We start from the raw sequence: 19,311 nt of genomic DNA, 5'->3' as shown, positions 1-19,311 counted from the left end.
TCTCCACGGACCCCCGGAAATGGTGGGCGCTGCCCCCGGGGCTCTTACGTGCCGGCAGCCTCCATCCATAAGAACCGGAACCCAAAGGGGAGGCCTGACAGGAACCTGCAGAAATGCTTCCTCGCTGACAAGTCTTCTCAAGAAAGCTGTCAACAAGGTACAAACCAGTAGTTAAAGTCACATTTAAACTTGGCGCAGAGAAAGACACACAGAGGACGTGACTTCAGACTGGCTGGGGCCGGAGAGTGAGAGGGAAGTGAGAGCGTCCACGGCCCCTCGATCCTGCTGTGGTGGTCCTTGGCCCTCTCACCTCCTGGGAATTTCATGCAAAGTTTCCTCAACCTACAGCCTTCCCCACCTCGCCCTGTCTCTGGACTAACTCCCAGGGTGGGTGTTTAAAACAGAATAAATGAGTGATTTAAAACTCCCACGATGGGCGCCGGAGGCCTCCCTTCTGCGCAAGGAAGCCCTGAGCCCACGGCTCTCCCCGGCCAGGGCGTGAGGGCGGGGAGTAGCTGTGGCAGTGAGGGGACGCGGGGACCTCTGCCCGGGTGGGGCCTCGGGGACCACAAGGCCCAGGTCAGGAGACAGCAGATGTGTTTTGGGCACCGCACCTGCTCCTCCCAGCGAGCCGCACGGACAGGCCTGCGGCACCGGCCCCGCAATCTGGTCTGGGGCCTCGCTGGGCACGCAGAGCTCACTCGCACCGGCGTGGAGCCGGCTGTCCACCACAGGGCAGGTGACGGGGAGGGCATCTTGCCTGAGTGACAGGGGCTGGTGACCCTGGAGTCCATCGGGCAGGGGGCGCCTGGAGCCACAGGACCCAAGAGCAGCTGTCCACGCATCACCCTGCCTCACACCCGCCCCATCCCTTCGTGTATTTCATTGATCCCTCGGTCACTTTTTCCAAATAGCAAGACTGGTTCCCCAAACCGTCGGACGCAGCCTTGGAGAACTCCTCCCCTTCCTCCCTTCCCCCCACCCCCTCCTCCATTCGGAGCAGGACTTGCCACAGCTCCCTGGCTGCAGGAAGTCACTCCCAGCCCCCTGCAAGGCCGTTGTGGGCTCCATGCCCCCCCAGCTGCTGTTTCTGTACCTCAGGAGCCAGCACCCCCCCGACCCACGGACATCCCCGAGGCCAGCGGGTGGAGGGCCGGACCCTCAGAGCAGGCACCTGCTGGGACGGTTCTACCTGAGGGCACGGCCTGGTGCACACACCTCGTCCTGACAGCGGACGTCCCGTGGGAGAGGCTGGGGGTGCTCGGCCCGCCCTGGCTCTCCCAGCAAACCCTGGGACAGGAAGGGATCCATGAGGCTGAAGTCCTGATCGCGCACGAGGCTGCAGTGTCTGTCCAAGGGCCCAGCAGACGGCTTCAAGGCTAGAGACCCTTCCCCTCCATGAGCAGAGAGAGGCCCTTCCTTGGTGTCACCCCCCTGCCCCCCAGCCCGCACATGTCCCCCGAGGCCACGGGGCCACACGGGGAAGGGTCCTGGGCTCTGGTGGGACGCTGCTCCGCGGGTCTGGATATTCTGGTGACACATGGGAACTTGTCTCTCGCTTGAATCTGGAGAGAACATGGACCTTCTGGGCCTCTTGGCACCATCCTTCATTTCTAACGACTGTCCCTGGAAAGCAGGAACAGGATGCTGTCACCGTCACAGATCTTATCCCGATCAAACACTGGCTGCCGGCGTCCTGAGCTTGTGGGTGTCTCCGGACACTGGGTGGGGGTCCGGGGCAGAGGGGGCCCTGCCCACCCACCTGCGTCTTCCAGGCACAGCCAGCCCACAGGCCCACCTTCCCTCCACCTGTCGCCAGGGGAGAGGGAAGGTCTGCAGCCTAGAAGGGAAATCCCAGCGCGCACATTCACGTTTGAGGCCTGTCCATCATCGCATTCCTCACTCGTGGACCAACGACCTCAGGGGCCTCCGAAGTCACCTGTCCTCCGTGGCCCCAACTCCCAGCTGACCCAGACACGCGGGCACCTGCCCCATCCACAAAAAGCCCAGGAGAGGCATCTTTGTAGAGGCTTTCCAGTTAGGCTTTTAGAGCCCTGCTGAGAAAGCTCAGAGGTCGGGGTGCCCTCGGGTTACCCCAGGGCCACCCTGCACTTTGCCCACTCTCAGCCCCTGAAGGCTAAAGTAGATGAGGGCACGGCAGGTGTGCGGGGCTTCCAGGACCTCGACCTCCCCCGTGGCGCCCCCACCCATGGACCTCTCACCCTCCCCCCACCCCGGTGCATGCGTTGCTCACACACGGGCCAGTGTCCTTGGGGGAGGGGCAGCGTGGAGCAGAAGGAGCGACCGCACAAGCAGAGTGGTCCCCAAGTCTGAATCAGGGTCTCCATTTTTCACCCTCACCCAAGGACATCAGTGGAAAGTGAAAACTGCAGGTGTGGGAGGGTGCAGGGGCCCCCCTGTGTGTCTCCTCCCAGCCACGGCTGCTCTGAAGGGGACCGAGGATCTGCAGCCACTGCCATCCCCGCTCCCAGAGCTGCAGGTGCCCCCTCGGCCTGGGAAGCCCCATCCCCTGCATTCGCAGCCCCGTGGCCCTGATCGCCCTCCAGCCCTGCCCTTCCCTGCGGGGCCTGAGGGGTCTGCCTCCCCACTGGGTGGCAACCAGTGCCTGGGGCCAGGTCACAGCAGAGAGAGGCCTCAGCCCTCTTCACCAAGACATCTGCAGAAGGCGTGCTCTGTCCCTCGGGCTTGGTCATTCTGTCTCCGCAGCCGGGCTCCAGGGCCGGGCTCACCAGGCCCGGACACCTGCCCTCTCAGCCACAGGGGCCCCGCTGTCTCTTGGAGCCCCAGGCCAGCCCCACCGTGGCTCTGTGTCCACCTGTCCGAGTCAGGAGCCCAAGCCCCTGTTTCTGTCCCCAGGCAGGTGGCCCTGCTCTTGCTGCCTCCCTCCATGCGAGACCCGCGTCTTGAGCTCTATCCTGGTCTCAGGGCGCTGCTCCTGGGAGACCGGCCGGGCACCCTGATGGCTGATACATGGGCTGTGCCTTCCGGACACCCCTGCCTGCCCTCCTCCCCGGGGTCCTCAGATCTTCAGAGTCTGCCTTGGCCGCCTGTCCTGGGGCAGGAGCGTGCTGTTTGCTGTCCCTCCAGCCCTTGGCTCTGCTCCTGTCCCAGGCCCGCCCTGGTGGACAGTGTGGTGGACAGAAGGGAAGGTTACTGCCCAGGGGTCTCCTACACAGTCTGAAGCCTGTGGGCGGGGGAGGACACAGGCGTGGGGCCCCGAGGAGCAGCTCTGTTGTGTCTTGGCCTTTTGTCCTAAGCTGCGACCTTCTCAACCTCTGTGTCGTCTGTGCCCTAACCCCCACATGGGGCTCTTTGCCTCAATTATCTGATCACCCAGAGTCCTGTCCTAGAATAAATGAGGTGCTTCCTCCCTCCCCAGAGTCAAGGTGGGAGAAGCGACACCAGTACTTCCTCCCTCCGACATACTCTGCCTCCACCGTCTCTTCAAGTTAGATGCAAAAGCAGAACAGAAGAAGCAAAAGGCTGAATGTGTCAGGGAGTGTGCCAGCCGGGCACGCACACTGGGCTTGCGTGGCTCTCCATGACACTGGGAGACTTCCTCAGCCCCGTCTTCCTCTGCGGTCACCGCGGGAGTGGTGCCCTTGACACCAGACAGAGGGGCCACGTGGTGACTCCAGGATGCCGGGAAGTGAGCTTTGAAGACGGAGGAGAAGTCCTTCACCCACGTGGCCAAGAAGGAACGCAAAAGACAAATAAATCGGGGGCTGGGGACACACGGCCGACACCGTCCTCGGGGCTGTTCCCTTCACTCTAACACTCAGGGTGTCCAGGAGAGGCTGGCCAGGCCATGGCCCTGGGTTTGCAGAGAACACACCTTCCACGCAGGGACAGATGTTCTCACCCAGCAGCCTGCCGTCTGCCCCCATCCAACAGGCCTGTCCCCATGGCACCCACGGAGGGCGGCCACCGCTCTGCGGACCTCTATCCCCACCAGTTCTGCCCTTAACTATCAGCCAGCCCTGAGTCCACATCTCTAGTTGAGAAGACGAGCCCCACCAGGGCCCTCCTAGCCCTCAACTCCTCTCACCCCATGACCCCTCAGGGAGCAGGGCCAGGCCAGGCACAGCCAGAGCATCCCACACCCATGCACACCCCATGCCCACCCCATGCACACCCCATGCACACTCCCACATATACCACGTGAGCCCCTGCTCTGCACATAGTGGGAGGGGGTCTACCCTCCCCACAACACACAACACACTGTCCCACATACCATAATTTGGGTCTTTTCTCTACCAAGTAAGATGTGCGGCTCAGAGATAAGAGCCCAGGACGCGTCCTGGAGGGATGAACAGGACGCACTTTCAAGGGCCTGGGACCTGTCCCTGGTGCTAGAGGAGGAGACGGGAACAGAGGCGCCATGGTTGCTGCCAGGGGGAGGGAGGTGGGAGAAGTGCCATGGAGGAGGGCACACACCACTGACTCCGCCAAGGGATGGGCTCACCTGCCCACAGGGAGCTCTTGGCTCCTGAAGTTTCAGATTCTCTAGTGTGTGCGGTTGGTGTCATTTCCTGCTGTTTACTTTATGTTCTCCTGCCCCACAACCATACTCATCTTCTCTTTTCCATACAATGGTTAGAATCTGAATCAAAAACAGATATTATTCTAAGATTACCTTTTATTGGTTACACAATCTGAGGGGGCCTGTTTCTCCCTTTTCTCTAAGTGAGGAAAAAACTCCTGGACATGACGAAGCCATGTCCCCACCCTCACTGGCATTCCCATCAGTCTCGGCTCCCTCACAGCTGAAGCGTCTGTCCAGGGTTAATGATGTCGTGTGCAAGGCAATGGACGTGAGACCCAGCAGAGAAGCAGGACCACCCATCTACCCACCCATCCACCCACCCATCCACCCACCCATCCACCCACTCCTCCACCCACCCATCCACCCACTCCTCCACCCACCCAACCACCCACTCCTCCACCCGCCCATCCAACTACCCATCCACCCACTCCTCCACCCACCCCTCCACCCACCCCTCCACCCACCCCTCCACCCACCCCTCCACCCACCCATCCACCCACCCATCCACCCACCCCTCCACCCACTCCTCCACCCACTCCTACACCCACCCATCCACCCACCCATCCACCCACCCCTCCACCCACCCCTCCACCCACCCCTCCACCCACCCATCCACCCACCCATCCACCCACCCCTCCACCCACCCATCCACCCACCCATCCACCCACTCCTCCACCCACCCATCCACCCACCCCTCCACCCACCCATCCACCCACCCATCCACCCACCCCTCCACCCACCCATCCACCCACCCATCCACCCACTCCTCCACCCACCCATCCACCCACCCCTCCACCCACCCATCCACCCACCCATCCACCCACCCCTCCACCCACTCCTCCACCCACTCCTACACCCACCCATCCACCCACCCATCCACCCACCCATCCACCCACCCCTCCACCCACCCCTCCACCCACCCATCCACCCACCCATCCACCCACCCCTCCACCCACCCCTCCACCCACTCCTCCACCCACCCCTCCACCCACCCATCCACCCACCCCTCCACCCACTCCTCCACCCACCCATCCACCCACCCATCCACCCACCCCTCCACCCACTCCTCCACCCACCCATCCACCCACCCATCCACCCACCCCTCCACCCACCCATCCACCCACCCCTCCACCCACCCATCCACCCACCCATCCACCCACCCCTCCACCCACCCATCCACCCACCCATCCACCCACCCCTCCACCCACCCATCCACCCACTCCTCCACCCACCCATCCACCCACCCATCCACCCACCCCTCCACCCACTCCTCCACCCACCCATCCACCCACCCATCCACCCACCCCTCCACCCACCCATCCACCCACCCATCCACCCACCCCTCCACCCACCCATCCACCCACCCATCCACCCACCCATCCACCCACCCATCCACCCACCCCTCCACCCACTCCTCCACCCACTCCTCCACCCACCCATCCACCCACCCATCCACCCACTCATCTATCTTCTTTCCCTCTACTCATCCACCCACCAACCCACCAGTCAGTCCTTCCATGCACCCACCCAGCCACTGTCCACTCACTGTCCCACCAACCTCGCCATTCAACCCTCTATTCATCTACTCACCAATCCTTCAACGTACCCATCCAACCACCATCCATCCGCCATCCATCCACCCCGCATTCACTCATCCATACATACACCCACCCACCCACCATCTATCCATCCATCTTCTATCCACCACCCATCCACCATCCACCCACCATCCATCCGCCATCCAACCGTTGTCTATCCTTCTACTCACCCAATGTAGGAATTTGCAGCAAAGAGCAGAATTGCTGATCTACCAACCATATTCCCACACCTGTTACTTTCCCCAGGTGATTGTATGGTGCCTTCTAATGGGTGGAGAATCCTGCCCACAATGTGGAGAGGACAGGAAGAAAGGGGGAAATGCCTCCCCGACCTTGACCCTCAGGGAAACCAGGGAGTCTGTTCCTCAGGGAACGGGAAGCCCCTGTCCCTCTTGCATAGAAGGACTCAGACTCAGACTCAGAATTAGGATGGGTGTTTCCATTGCATGACACAACGAAGTTCCTGGAGGTGAAGCTGGGACAGCGCTCAGCCAGGACCACAGGGGTCTGCCTGCGGACCTTCAGTGAACACTTTCAATATAGACCCAGTGGCTTTGTGTCTAATTAGATTCATGAGGGAATTGACATAACCTTTGACATCCAAATAATGAATGCAATGATGCTCCCTGTGATTTCCACCATGAGGTTCGATGTAGTTTTCCAAGTAAATAAATAAGTCACCCACAGTTCAGGTCAGTGATCTCCACGGACCTATCGAGCTGCGGGGGAACCAGCTTCTGACAGCAGAGCGGGAAGCAATCATCTGAGAGCTTGGAGTCGATGACAGACTGGGCTGGAGACTCGGAGGCTCCCACGACGAGCAGCGGGCCCGAGCCGGCGCCGTCCCCTACCTGGTGGCAGACCTCACCCCTCAGCGGGGCTGCACTGAACACAGCATCTGGTCACTTCTGGGGACGGTAGCAGGAAGAAGGGCCGGCGCATAATTTAATTGCGTTTCCTTCCTCCCTCAGGTCTGCATATTATATTATATTGAAAAGTAATTATGCAGCGAAAGTAAAATGTCACCCGGGCGCCGTCTGGGAACGGCGGCCCAGATGTGAATTATTCTCCGCGCACCTCTCCTCCGTCGCTCGCCACGGCGAGGGCTCTCACGCGGCCGGATTTATGCGCACGAGATGAGATTTGCCGGCTTTTGTCTTTTCCCTTCCCCTCGCAGCATCTAGATCCCAAGCTGAGTTGCCTTGTTGGCAATGATTGATTACCCAATATCTAATTAAACCTGATCCAATCACTTATTATGCAGAGTGGAGCAAACAAACTGAAGGCGGCTGTCAGCGCCGTGATTGATGACGCGGCCAGCCCGGCTTCTGTGGCTCCTGATGTCCCGAGCTTGTTACAACCAGGCAAAGCCGCGCCGGACCAAACGCCTGTCACTCCGCCGGCCGCCGCCGGCCGCCGCCGGCCGCCGCGGGCCGCCCTCCCCTTCCTCCTCCAAGGGAACTTTCAGGGAGGAAGCACACGGGGACGAAGGAGGACTCGCGTGGCTGTGGCCTGATGAGGCTCTGTTTGGGGAGTGACACAATGAAATCAAAGTCCTGCCCAAACGGTGGCCTGAAGAGGGAGGTCAGGGCGGCCACGGGAGACGCGCGGGAGGAGCAGACCGACGCGGAGCCCGTGCGCTCGCTGCTGCGACGTCTGTCTCGGCTGCGTGCAGGCTTTGCTGCCGGACCCTGTCCGGCCTCCATGCTGCATTCCCTGTGCTCCTGCCCGTGTGCACCCAGGGCCTCAGAGGAGAGGCGCCTGGGGGAGAGTGACAGAGCATTAAGGCAAACTGAGCAGGGAATAATTTCCTTTCTATTGTCTGCTGGGCAGGATTCCTCTTAGCAGCTCTCATTTATAAATTTTTCAGTTTTAATGTTTTAATTATTTAAAATGCAAATAGGTTCAAGAAGAAAGCAGCAGAAAATACAAATTTTCTAAACAAATTCCCCTTTGGAGGGGCTTCCGGGCTGGACAGAGCACCCACCACGGGCCTGGGCTCTGTCCCGCGGTGGGGTTGCGGCCCTGGCGGTACTCAGACAGGAGGGGTGAGGACTGCTGCTCGCAAACACAGATGCTCCCACTGCGGGAAAAGAAGCTGAAGCCGGCCGGCACTAACTCTGTTTTGAAGTACGGGAGAGCCTGCACCGGCAGCGGCCCCCGACCCATCTCCGAGAGCTCTCCTGCACACTCGTGCTCAAGCCCAGCAGAGGAGGGCAGGTGGGACCCACCTCAGTGAGGCCCTGGTGACCCGTACTCAGGTCACATGAGGGGCACAGGGAGCCCGTCCCTCCACACCTGAGCTGCCGGTCTGCCTTACGAGGGGTGACGTGCCGCGCTCTCCACACCCTGGGCGGAAGGACCACATGTCCCGCCCAGACCCCTGCCAGGATCTGTGCAGCCCCCACTGTTCACCACCTATACTCAAGCCATCGGGACTCCTGGAGAAGTGGTGGGTGTGGTCAGGCCATTGAACACAGGGCAGAGATGGTCCCCCCATGTCCTCTGCCCCCACGGGAATGTAGCGTCAGGCAACGGGATAGAGGTACCTTGTGCACCCACTTCAGGAGCCCCGTGTTCCCTGGCATGGTCTGCGTACACCGTGGAAGCAGGCAGTGGGGTGTGAGCCTCTGCGGAGCAGGGCCACAGGGACACCACATTTGCCTGTTAAGGTACAAGTATCAGTAGCCAAGTGTTCAAGTCAGAGAATTGCCGTGGGTCCAGCTCACCCTTGCCCACTTCCCAAACTTGGGAAATTCACTAGATCTTCCCAAGTCAAAGTTCCTCATCTATGAAATGGTAAGTTTTACCCAACACGCAGCACAAAGATGACCATGGAAGGTGCTTGTAAGCTGGGGGTGCGGGGTCCATGGCAGTGGCGAAGTGTGGGGCTCGGGCTCCCCCCTCAGCCTCCTGCCCCTTTGTCCACAGCATCAGATGCCCATACGGGGCCCACAAGGGGCTGGAGACGTCTCAAAAGACCCAGGTCAACTTCTTAACTCCTGGTGCTCGACATCCACCTCGTGCAAAACATGTGGAATGTCCCCTTCTTGTGTGTTTTCTGTACCTCCTGGGTGACTCCCTAAGCTGCTCGTGGTGTCAGGTTCCCTCACGTTCAGCAGCACAGACTTGGATGCCTCTTGTCCGTCTGCCTTCCGCCGACCCCTGCTCCCCTCCGCTGGATGTCCAGGTCTGAGCTCACACCGCAAAACTGGGTTCAACACCGGCTCGTTGACAGTGCGAGCTCTCACTTTCCACCATGTGCTCAGGGCTGAGCCCAGTTTGCCCCAGCACGCCGCAGGCCACTGCCCCCTTTTCGAGCACGAGAGCGAGCGTTGTCGCCGGCCCAGGCAGGGGTCCTGTGGGCGAGGCTCTCTCTGCTCTCCCTTATGGCTGCCCCTGCTCGTCAGGTGTTGTTGGCTCTCCCTCGCCCACGAGTCCCCAGGAAGTGGCGGCCATGGGCCCAGGGGGAGGCAGGGGGCTGTGGGGGTTCCTGGGACCCCTGTGAAGGGCTTCGAGCTGGAGCAGGCTCAGAACCCCCAGTCGGGGGTGGGGAGTTCCAAGAAACCGGTTACTGAGCCGTGAAGAAGGGATCTCACCGCTCCCAACAGCACGGAGGGACCTGGAGCCAAACAAACTAAGTCAGAGAGAGACAAGTACCCTGATTTCGCACACACGGGAAACGTGAAAACACAGAGCAGATGACAAACATGAATGCAGGGAACCTGCGGGGGCCGTGGAGGGGGGGTGAGGCAAAGGGGATCTAGAGGCCCAAAGTCACAGGGAAGAAAACATGGGGTGCGGCCAGGAAGACCATTCCAGCCCCACACGTGATGGGGGCCTGGACTACGGTCAGGACCTTCCGTAAGGCACGTGGGCACTGCGCGAGTCTGACGCCCCCGGAAACCAAGGGCACGTCCTGTGTCCATTGTAGCTCAACAAAGAACGAACCCTGGGCACCCCCACCACTGGCCAAGCATCTTCTGACCTCCCAGCAACCTGGGCAAGGACTGTGAGGCGGCCGCTTCAAATGGGAGTGCTCAGAGCTGTGGTTGTGCAGGTATTATAACCTGAGGTCAGGGATCCCGTCTTCATGTTGGATTCAGAGCTCTGGGACATGCGACTTGCAGAGAAGACGAGGGAAGATCGTGAAGTGATCCCTGACAGTGAATCAAGATCGAGAGGAGCCGTCTGCCAGCCCAGCCGAGCCAGCCCAGCCGAACCAGCCCAGGATCACAGACACACGCCCACCCTCGCCGCCCGCCCCTTCCTGCTGGCCGTGGGACAGCCGCAGCCGTGTCCTCAAATAAAGTCGGGACGGAGCCTTGAAAAGAAAAATCAATTGGAAACCAAATGTGGCTTTTCACAAGGTTGGGACCAGCGTCGTAGGTAAGGACACGGCGAGGTGGGCGCCCTGGCCGGAGCCCGCCGGAGCCCAAGGAGGGTCATCTCAGACGGGCCCTGTGTGCCTCTCCTCTACATTTTCTCTTCAATTAATCTCTAGAAATTTGGTGTCTGATCCCCGTGACAGTAGCCTCTGGCTTCTTCAGAGTGACTGCCAAGGAAAAATTATCTGACACGTATCAGACAAGCAAGGAACGACACTGGACAGCATTAATCAAAACTTTCTCATTTCCCGAAGAATTAAGCATTAAATAATTAATCCCAGCACTACAGGCAGCAGCAAGGGAGGCCTCCTGCCTCCCTGCTGGTAAGAATTTGTCCTTGTCTAAAAGACTAGATTGATATATTTATTATTTATCAGATTAATCATGGCTGGGAACATTATAGATTGGCAGCCAGGCCCGGCCAGCGAGGGCGTCTGGCCCTTCTCTGAGCGGAGAGTCCCACAGAAGCACCCATGAGGGCTGTCCTCGGGCTTCCTTGGCTAAAGAGAAAGATGTGCAAACATTATTTTTATGACGCCCAGAAAGCAAGCAGAGGAAGAAGAGAGATGAAGAAGGGGCTTTCGACGTGGGGCGGGGGGAGGGTGCGGGAAAGGTAGAGGGTGGGCTCGGGCCCCCGGAGACCTCCGCTGGGACGGGGACCACCTGACTCCCGAAAGCACCGTCGAGAGCCATACTCCCCACTCCAGCGCCCAGGCGCGAAAACCGACTCTCCCTTCCGGGGCTGAGGGCCCCGGAGGACCCAGCCTCTCTGGCCTGGCCCAGGACCGCTCCTGGAAGGCAGCCTCCTCCCACCTTACAAGGCTGGGTCGCCCCAGAGCTGCTGCCAGCATCTTGGGAGACGGAGCACATGCCACTGGGGACACTGGGCCACAGGAGGTCAGAGAGAAATTGTTGGACTTCGCCTGCTGGAAGGCCCTATTCCGTAAGAACAGGAGCTTTCTGACCAAGCAAATGCCGACACCAGCGCCTCCACGGCCAAGGCCGGTCTGCGGGGCCGGGAGTCCGGTTGGTTACTGTGAACGCCAAGCAGGGAGGAGCACGGACCTCTGACTCTCATGGCTTCTTGCGGGTATTTTAGGGAAGAAAGGGGTCACTTTGTTCAATAAATTTGGAAACTGGGTCCGTCAGCCATGATATGTGGTCGCTCTACAAGACTGCTCGAGCCGCTCCCGGGCAAAGAAGCTTCCGGAGGGGGGGCCCAGCTGCAGCCCTGCACAGGCTTTCAGAGCACCCCTGGGAGATCTAATCCCCATAAGTGCGTCTCTCAGCCTTGTCTCTGGCAGCCCCTGCCCATCTCCTGGCCAAGGGAGCGGGGACGATCCTCTCCACCCCTCCATCCGCTTCAGGACGGCCTGTCCTTACTGAAAGGCAATTAGCCTTAGAGATGAGGAAGCCACTCCGGGTCAAGTTAAAGGACAGACCTGTGGACTAAGGGGGTTAGTCCTTCTGGCTCCCTGAGACCCCTTCCCGCTGCTGGGGACGCAGCGACACGTGAGGGCTCTGGCCCGTGCAGTTGGAGGTGCCCTGGTGGGACCTGCCTGCACTTGTCACGGGCTGAGTCATGCCTCCTGCAGGATGTTATTAACATACGATACATTTGTGAAGTAAATTACTGTGAATGCTTATTGAAAATAGTCTCGTCAATGTGTCACGTGGGTAAACTTTGTCATCTCGGAATAAAACCCAGCCATCTAGAATGACTCAAATAATTATTTCAAATCTGACTTCCGTTTGCCCCGAGAGTGCGGCTCTGGGCAGCTTCTGAGAGCTCCGTGAGGCTGAACGTGTCCTCTGGGCGCTGGTCTGTCCGTGTAAGTTGGTGATAACAGCCACAAGACAGTCACTCCCTTGGACCCACGTCCCCTCCCTTCCTACAGACCGTCAGCTCAGGGCCACCCATGGGGGACCCTGTGTCCCCCGTGCCAGGCTCAGCGGCACTAATTCTGGAAGATAAGAGGGCTGCGGTTCTGGAGAAGTCTCCCGGCAAGAGCCCACACATGCGGGATGGGGGGGCCAGACGGTTCCTCACCGCACCCAAAAAGGCTTGGGGTTTCCTCCCTAGGTATTCATAAACATCCCTGATTTCTTTGGTCGCGTTCGGCCCACCCACATAAGATAAAATCTTCTGTTTCACAAAGGGAAGCCTAGGGTACCGACGCCTCCCGTGACTTCTCCGTGACTGAGCCCTGTCTGCGCTTGATCTAAGTGGAGCATCACCCCACGTCCGGTGCGGTGGGCTGGGGGCCGCTGGAGAGCCCAGGAGCTCATGAAGGAGGACCACAATTGTAAGGACAGGGTCGTTCGAAAACATCAGAATGATTTATAATCCACAAGTAAATAAACATGGCTGAAGTTAACTGAAGATGAAGGAACTCAGAGGTGACCAAGTAATGACAGACGTAGCTCAAAGTATCAGGTTTTCTGTAATAGTTTCAGCAAGGTGCATTTATTAACTAATCCAATTAAAATTCTTTTTTTTTGTTTTACTTTTTATAAACATATATTTTTATCCCCAGGGGTACAGGTCTGCGAATCGCCAGGTCTACACACTTCAAAGCACTCACCATAGCACATACCCTCCCCAATATCCATAACCCCACCCCCCTCTCCCAACCCCCCTTCCCCCATCAACCCTCAGTTTGTTTTGTGAGATTAAGAGTCACTTATGGTTTGTCTCCCTCCCAATCCCATCTTGTTTCATTTACTCTTCTCCTACCCCCTCAACCCCCCATGTTGCATCTCCTCTCCCTCATATCAGGGAGATCATATGATAGTTGTCTTTCTCCGATTGACTTATTTCGCTAAGCATGATACCCTCTAGTTCCATCTACGTCGTCACAAATGGCAAGATTTCATTTCTTTTGATGGCTGCATAGTATTCCATTGTGTATATATACCACATCTTCTTTATCCATTCGTCTGTAGATGGACATCTAGGTTCTTTCCATAGTTTGGCTATTGTAGACATTGCTGCTATAAACATTCGGGTGCACGTGCCCCTTCGGATCACTACGTTTGTATCTTTAGGGTAAATACCCAGCAGTGCAATTGCAGGGTCATAGGGTAGTTCTATTTTCAACATTTTGAGGAACCTCCATGCTGTTTTCCAGAGTGGTTGCATCAGCTTGCATTCCCACCAACAGTGTAGGAGGGTTCCCCTTTCTCCGCATCCTCGCCAGCATCTGTCATTTCCTGACTTGTTCATTTTAGCCACTCTGACTGGTGTGAGGTGATATCTCACTGTGGTTTTGATTTGTATTTCCCTGATGCCGAGTGATATGGAGCACTTTTTCATGTGTCTGTTGGCCATCTGGATGTCTTCTTTGCAGAAATGTCTGTTCATGTCCTCTGCCCATTTCTTGATTGGATTATTTGTTCTTTGGGTGTTGAGTTTGCTAAGTTCTTTATAGATTTTGGACACTAGCCCTTTATCTGATATGTCATTTGCAAATATCTCCTCCCATTCTGTCAGTTGTCTTTTGGTTTTGTTGACTGTTTCCTTTGCTGTGCAAAAGCTTTTGATCTTGATGAAATCCCAATAGTTCATTTTTGCCCTTGCTTCCCCTGCCTTTGGTGATGTTCCTAGGAAGATGTTGCTGCGGCTGAGGTCGAAGAGGTTGCTGCCTGTGTTCTCCTCGAGGATTTTGATGGATTCCTTTCTCACATTGAGATCCTTCATCCATTTTGAGTCTATTTTCGTGTGTGGTGTAAGGAAATGATCCAATTTCATTTTTCTGCATGTGGCTGTCCAATTTTCCCAACACCATTTATTGAAGAGGCTGTCTTTGTTCCATTGGACATTCTTTCCTGCTTTGTCGAAGATGAGTTGACCATAGAGTTGAGGGTCTATTTCTGGGCTCTCTATTCTGTTCCATTGATCTATGTGTCTGTTTTTGGGCCAGTACCATGCTGTCTTGATGATGACAGCTTTGTAATAGAGCTTGAAGTCCGGAATTGTGATGCCACCAACTTTGGCTTTCTTTTTCAATGTTGCTTTGGCTATTCGAGGTCTTTTCTGGTTCCATATAAATTTTAGGATTCTTTGTTCCATTTCTTTGAAAAAAATGGATGGTACTTTGATAGGAATTGCATTAAATGTGTAGATTGCTTTAGGTAGCATAGACATTTTCACAATATTTATTCTTCCAATCCAGGAGCATGGAACATTTTTCCATTTCTTTGTGTCTTCCTCAATTTCTTTCATGAGTACTTCATAGTTTTCGGTGTATAGATTCTTAGTCTCTTTGGTTAGGTTTATTCCTAGGTATCTTATAGTTTTGGGTGCAATTGTAAATGGGATGGACTCCTTAATTTCTCTTCCTTCTGTCTTGTTGTTGGTGTAGAGAAATGCAACTGATTTCTGTGCATTGATTTTATATCCTGACACTTTACTGAATTCCTGTACAAGTTCTAGCAGTTTTGCAGTTGAGTCTTTTGGGTTTTCCACATAGAGTATCATATCATCTGCGAAGAGTGATAGTTTGACTTCTTCTTTGCTGATTTGGATGCCTTTAATTTCCTTTTGTTGTCTGATTGCCGAGGCTAGGACTTCTAGTACTATGTTGAATAGCAGTGGTGATAACGGACATCCCTGCCGTGTTCCTGACCTTAGCGGAAAAGCTTTCAGTTTTTCTCCATTGAGAATGATATTTGCGGTGGGTTTTTCATAGATGGCTTTGATGATATTGAGGTATGTGCCGTCTATCCCTACACTTTGAAGAGTTTTGATCAGGAAGGGATGCTGTACTTTGTCAAATGCTTTTTCAGCATCTATGGAGAGTATCATATGCTTCTTGTTCTTTCTTTTATTAATGTGTTGTATCACATTGATTGATTTGTGGATGTTGAACCAACCTTGCAGCCCTGGAATAAATCCCACTTGGTCGTGGTGAATAATCCTTTTAATGTACTGTTGAATCCTATTGGCTAGTATTTTGGCGAGAATTTTTGCATCTGTGTTCATCAAGGGTATTGGTCTGTAGTTCTCTTTTTTGATGGGATACTTGTCTGGTTTTGGGATCAAGGTGATGCTGGCCTCATAAAATGAGTTTGGAAGTTTTCCTTCTATTTCTATTTTTTGGAACAGTTTCAGGAGAATAGGAATTAGTTCTTCTTTAAATGTTTGGTAGAATTCCCCCGGGAAGCCGTCTGGCCCTGGGCTTTTGTTTGTTTGGAGATTTTTGATGACTGTTTCAATCTCCTTACTGGTTATGGGTCTGTTCAGGCTTTCTATTTCTTCCTGGTTCAGTTGTGGTAGTTTATATGTCTCGAGGAATGCATCCATTTCTTCCAGATTGTCAAATTTGTTGGTGTAGAGTTGCTCATAGTATGTTCTTATAAATGTCTGTATTTCTTTGGTGTTCGTTGTGATCTCTCCTCTTTCATTCATGATTTTATTGATTTGGGTCCTTTCTCTTTTCTTTTTGATAAGTCTGGCCAGGGGTTTATCGATCTTATTAATTCTTTCAAAGAACCAGCTCCTAGTTTCGTTGATTTGCTCTATTGTTTTTTTGGTTTCTATTTCATTGATTTCTGCTCTGATCTTTATGATTTCTCTTCTCCTGCTGGGTTTAGGGTTTCTTTCTTGTTCTTTCTCCAGCTCCTTTAGGTGTAGGGTTAGGTTGTGTACCTGAGACCTTTCTTGTTTCTCGAGAAAGGCTTGTACCGCTATATATTTTCCTCTCAGGACTGCCTTTGTTGTGTCCCACAGATTCTGAACTGTTGTGTTTTCATTATCATTTGTTTCCATAAATTTTTTCAATTCTTCTTTAATTTCCTGGTTGACCCATTCATTCTTTAGAAGGATGCTGTTTAGTCTCCATGTATTTGGGTTCTTTCCAAATTTCCTCTTGTGATTGAGTTCTAGCTTCAGAAAATTGTGGTCTGAAAATATGCAGGGAATGATCCCAATCTTTTGATACCGGTTGAGACTTGATTTAGGACCAAGAATGTGATCTATTCTGGAGAATGTTCCATGTGCACTAGAGAAGAATGTGTATTCTGTTGCTTTGGGATGGAATGTTCTGAATATATCTGTGATGTCCATCTGGTCCAGTGTGTCATTTAAGGCCTTTATTTTCTTGTTGATCTTTTGCTTGGATGATCTGTCCATTTCAGTGAGGGGAGGGTTAAAATCCCCTACTATTATTGTATTCTTGTCGATGTGTTTCTTTGATTTTGTTATTAATTGGTTTATATAGTTGGCTGCTCCCACGTTAGGGGCATAGATATTTAAAATTGTTAGATCTTCTTGTTGGACAGTTCCTTTGAGTATGATATAGTGTCCTTCCTCATCTCTTATTATAGTCTTTGGCTTAAAATCTAATTGATCTGATATAAGGATTGCCACCTCTGCTTTCTTCTGATGTCCATTAGCATGGTAAATTCTTTTCCACCCCCTCACTTTAAACCTGGAGGTGTCTTCGGGTTTAAGATGAGTTTCTTGTAGGCAACATATAGATGGGTTTTGTTTTTTTATCCATTCTGATACCCTGTGTCTTTTGATTGGGGCATTTAGCCCATTAACATTCAGGGTAAGTATTGAGAGATATGAATTTAGTGTCATTGTATTGCCTGTAAGGTGACTGTTATTGTATATTGTCTCTGTTTCTTTCTGATCTACTACTTTTAGGGTCTCTCTTTGCTTAGAGGACCCCTTTCAATATTTTCTGTAGAGCTGGTTTGGTATTTGCAAATTCTTTCAGTTTTTGTTTGTCCTGGAAGCTTTTAATCTCTCCTTCTATTTTCAATGATAGCCTAGCTGGATATAGTATTCTTGGCTGGATGTTTTTCTCATTTAGTACTCTGAATATATCATGCCAGCTCTTTCTGGCCTGCCAGGTCTCTGTGGATAAGTCTGCTGCCAATCTAATATTTTTTTTTATTAAGTATATGTATATTTTCTAGGGATCATGTCATAGTGTAATGTAAATCTTAGTTATGGTATTTAGAAGGTCAGAATATCACATTTTGTGCTGATTTGCATACTTCAATAGTCTGGAGCAGGTGAAGCAGCTGAACTATTTAGCTCTGGGAAGGTTGGAATTCCCTTAAGAATTATAATATTCTGTGTATAACATGAGAATCAGACTCCTTGAAGTATAAACTACCAGAGGTATTACTAATAACAAAGGGCCAAAAAAAGAGGAAAAACTTCTTCAAATGATTATGGATCAGTACTTTTAGCCAATTTATGATTTTAAATTTTGCCTGATGGAGTTCAATTTCACTCTAGTCGAGGCATTCTTGTTCTTCACCACTGGCCCTTCTGCCATCCATTCTCTTTTCTTTATGGCTGTTGCAAATTTTCCTCATCTCTTCTTCATACTTGATAAAATTCTCCCCAAACCTTGTCCAAGCTTTGAATGGAACAGTAATAGTATTACGGTAAGGTGGCCTCACCTCACTTACCTTCAGGAAAATTCCATATTTATTAGGGCCCACATCAAAGTAGAACCTTTTATTGTCCACTCTGAAAGAAGTCCCCTCTGGGACTTCAAGTGGGTCATCATCTCCACCTCTTCGTTCTTCTATGTCCCCTTTGCCATAGTCTTCAATGAGCTGCACCAAGGCATCACGGAACTCAATCATTCCTTGTGCTGGGAGCACAATAGTCTGTTCTTGGCCCAAACTGTGACCAGAATAACCTATCATGCCAGTCCCTCGCATCATGGTTTGTCTAATTCTTAGGAAGCGACCCCGTTGATTTTCCTTTAGGTCTAGATAATACTTCCTATTGTCCCTCTCTATGTAGTCTGTTTTGAGGACACTATGAGGGTGCTCTTCGGACCCTACAGAGACAGGTGGGGAGGGTGCCGAGTGCTTCTGTCTCCTCCTGGAGGCTTGATCTTTGCCGTGGCCATGCTCTTGCCGGTGGCCTTTCAGGCCCAGGTGGGCCTAATGCTCGATGAAGTCCCCTAGACAGTCCTTCAGCTCCGCTGCCACAGATAGGACAGAGTCAGTTTACTCTTTCTGATATTGTCCTGCCGGCCTCTCCCTATCCAGACTTCGGCTATCTTTAGGAATCGGCCCCGGGAGCTTTGCTTTACGTCTAGGTAAAACCTCTTTTTCTGGATGTCCACTCGTTTGGAGGCCAGCTCTTGGATTTCGGCTGCGCCCCCAGCCTGATTAGGGGTGGCTGAAGCCGCGTAGTGGGGGTAGTGGGAGTGCTGGGCCTGGGGATAGAGTCTACTCTTGCTTAGGCCAGAGCCCCCTACATTCTTGCCGCCGCGGCCGCCGCCGCCTCCCCTTCACCTGGCTCTTTCCATCTTCAGATCGACACTGCCATCACCGCCGCTACTGATGCCCTTCACGACCGCCGCCACCGCCGCCAGCTCTCGGCCCCTCTGATGCAGCCGCCGCAGCCGCTGCCCCCTGCCAGCTCCCCCACCGCCGCTCACACCGTCCCCCGCTGGCGCAGCCGGGCAGGGGCATCGCCTGCGGCCCCTGCCGCCACCGCCCCTCCTCCAATCTACTATTTTTACCATTGTACGTTACAGACTTCTTTTCCCGGGCTGCTTTCAGGATCTTTTCTTTGTCACTAAGACTTGTCAATTTTACTATTAGGTGACGGGGTGTGGACCTATTCTTATTGATTTTGAGAGGGGTTCTCTGAACCTCCTGGATTTTGATGCTTGTTCCCTTTGCCATATTGGGGAAATTCTCTCCAATAATTCTCTCCAACATACCTTCTGCTCCCCTCTCTGTTTCCTCTTCTTCTGGAATCCCAATTATTCTA

General features: G+C 53.8%; 2 pseudogenes; one reads left to right on the top strand and one right to left on the bottom strand.

The window, feature by feature from the left end:
* The first annotated feature begins 5,202 nt into the window (after positions 1-5,202).
* LOC125100099 (guanine nucleotide exchange factor subunit RIC1-like) lies at positions 5,203-5,937 on the top strand (annotated as a pseudogene).
* An 11,548-nt stretch (positions 5,938-17,485) lies between these two features.
* LOC125100426 (purine-rich element-binding protein gamma-like) lies at positions 17,486-18,841 on the bottom strand (annotated as a pseudogene).
* Positions 18,842-19,311: the final 470 nt, after the last annotated feature.

This window comes from Lutra lutra, chromosome 5 (assembly GCF_902655055.1).
Source record: "Lutra lutra chromosome 5, mLutLut1.2, whole genome shotgun sequence".
Classification (NCBI taxonomy): Eukaryota; Metazoa; Chordata; class Mammalia; order Carnivora; family Mustelidae; genus Lutra; species Lutra lutra.
Note: the sequence above shows the minus strand (reverse complement) of the source record. Positions and strands in the feature narration are given on the sequence as shown.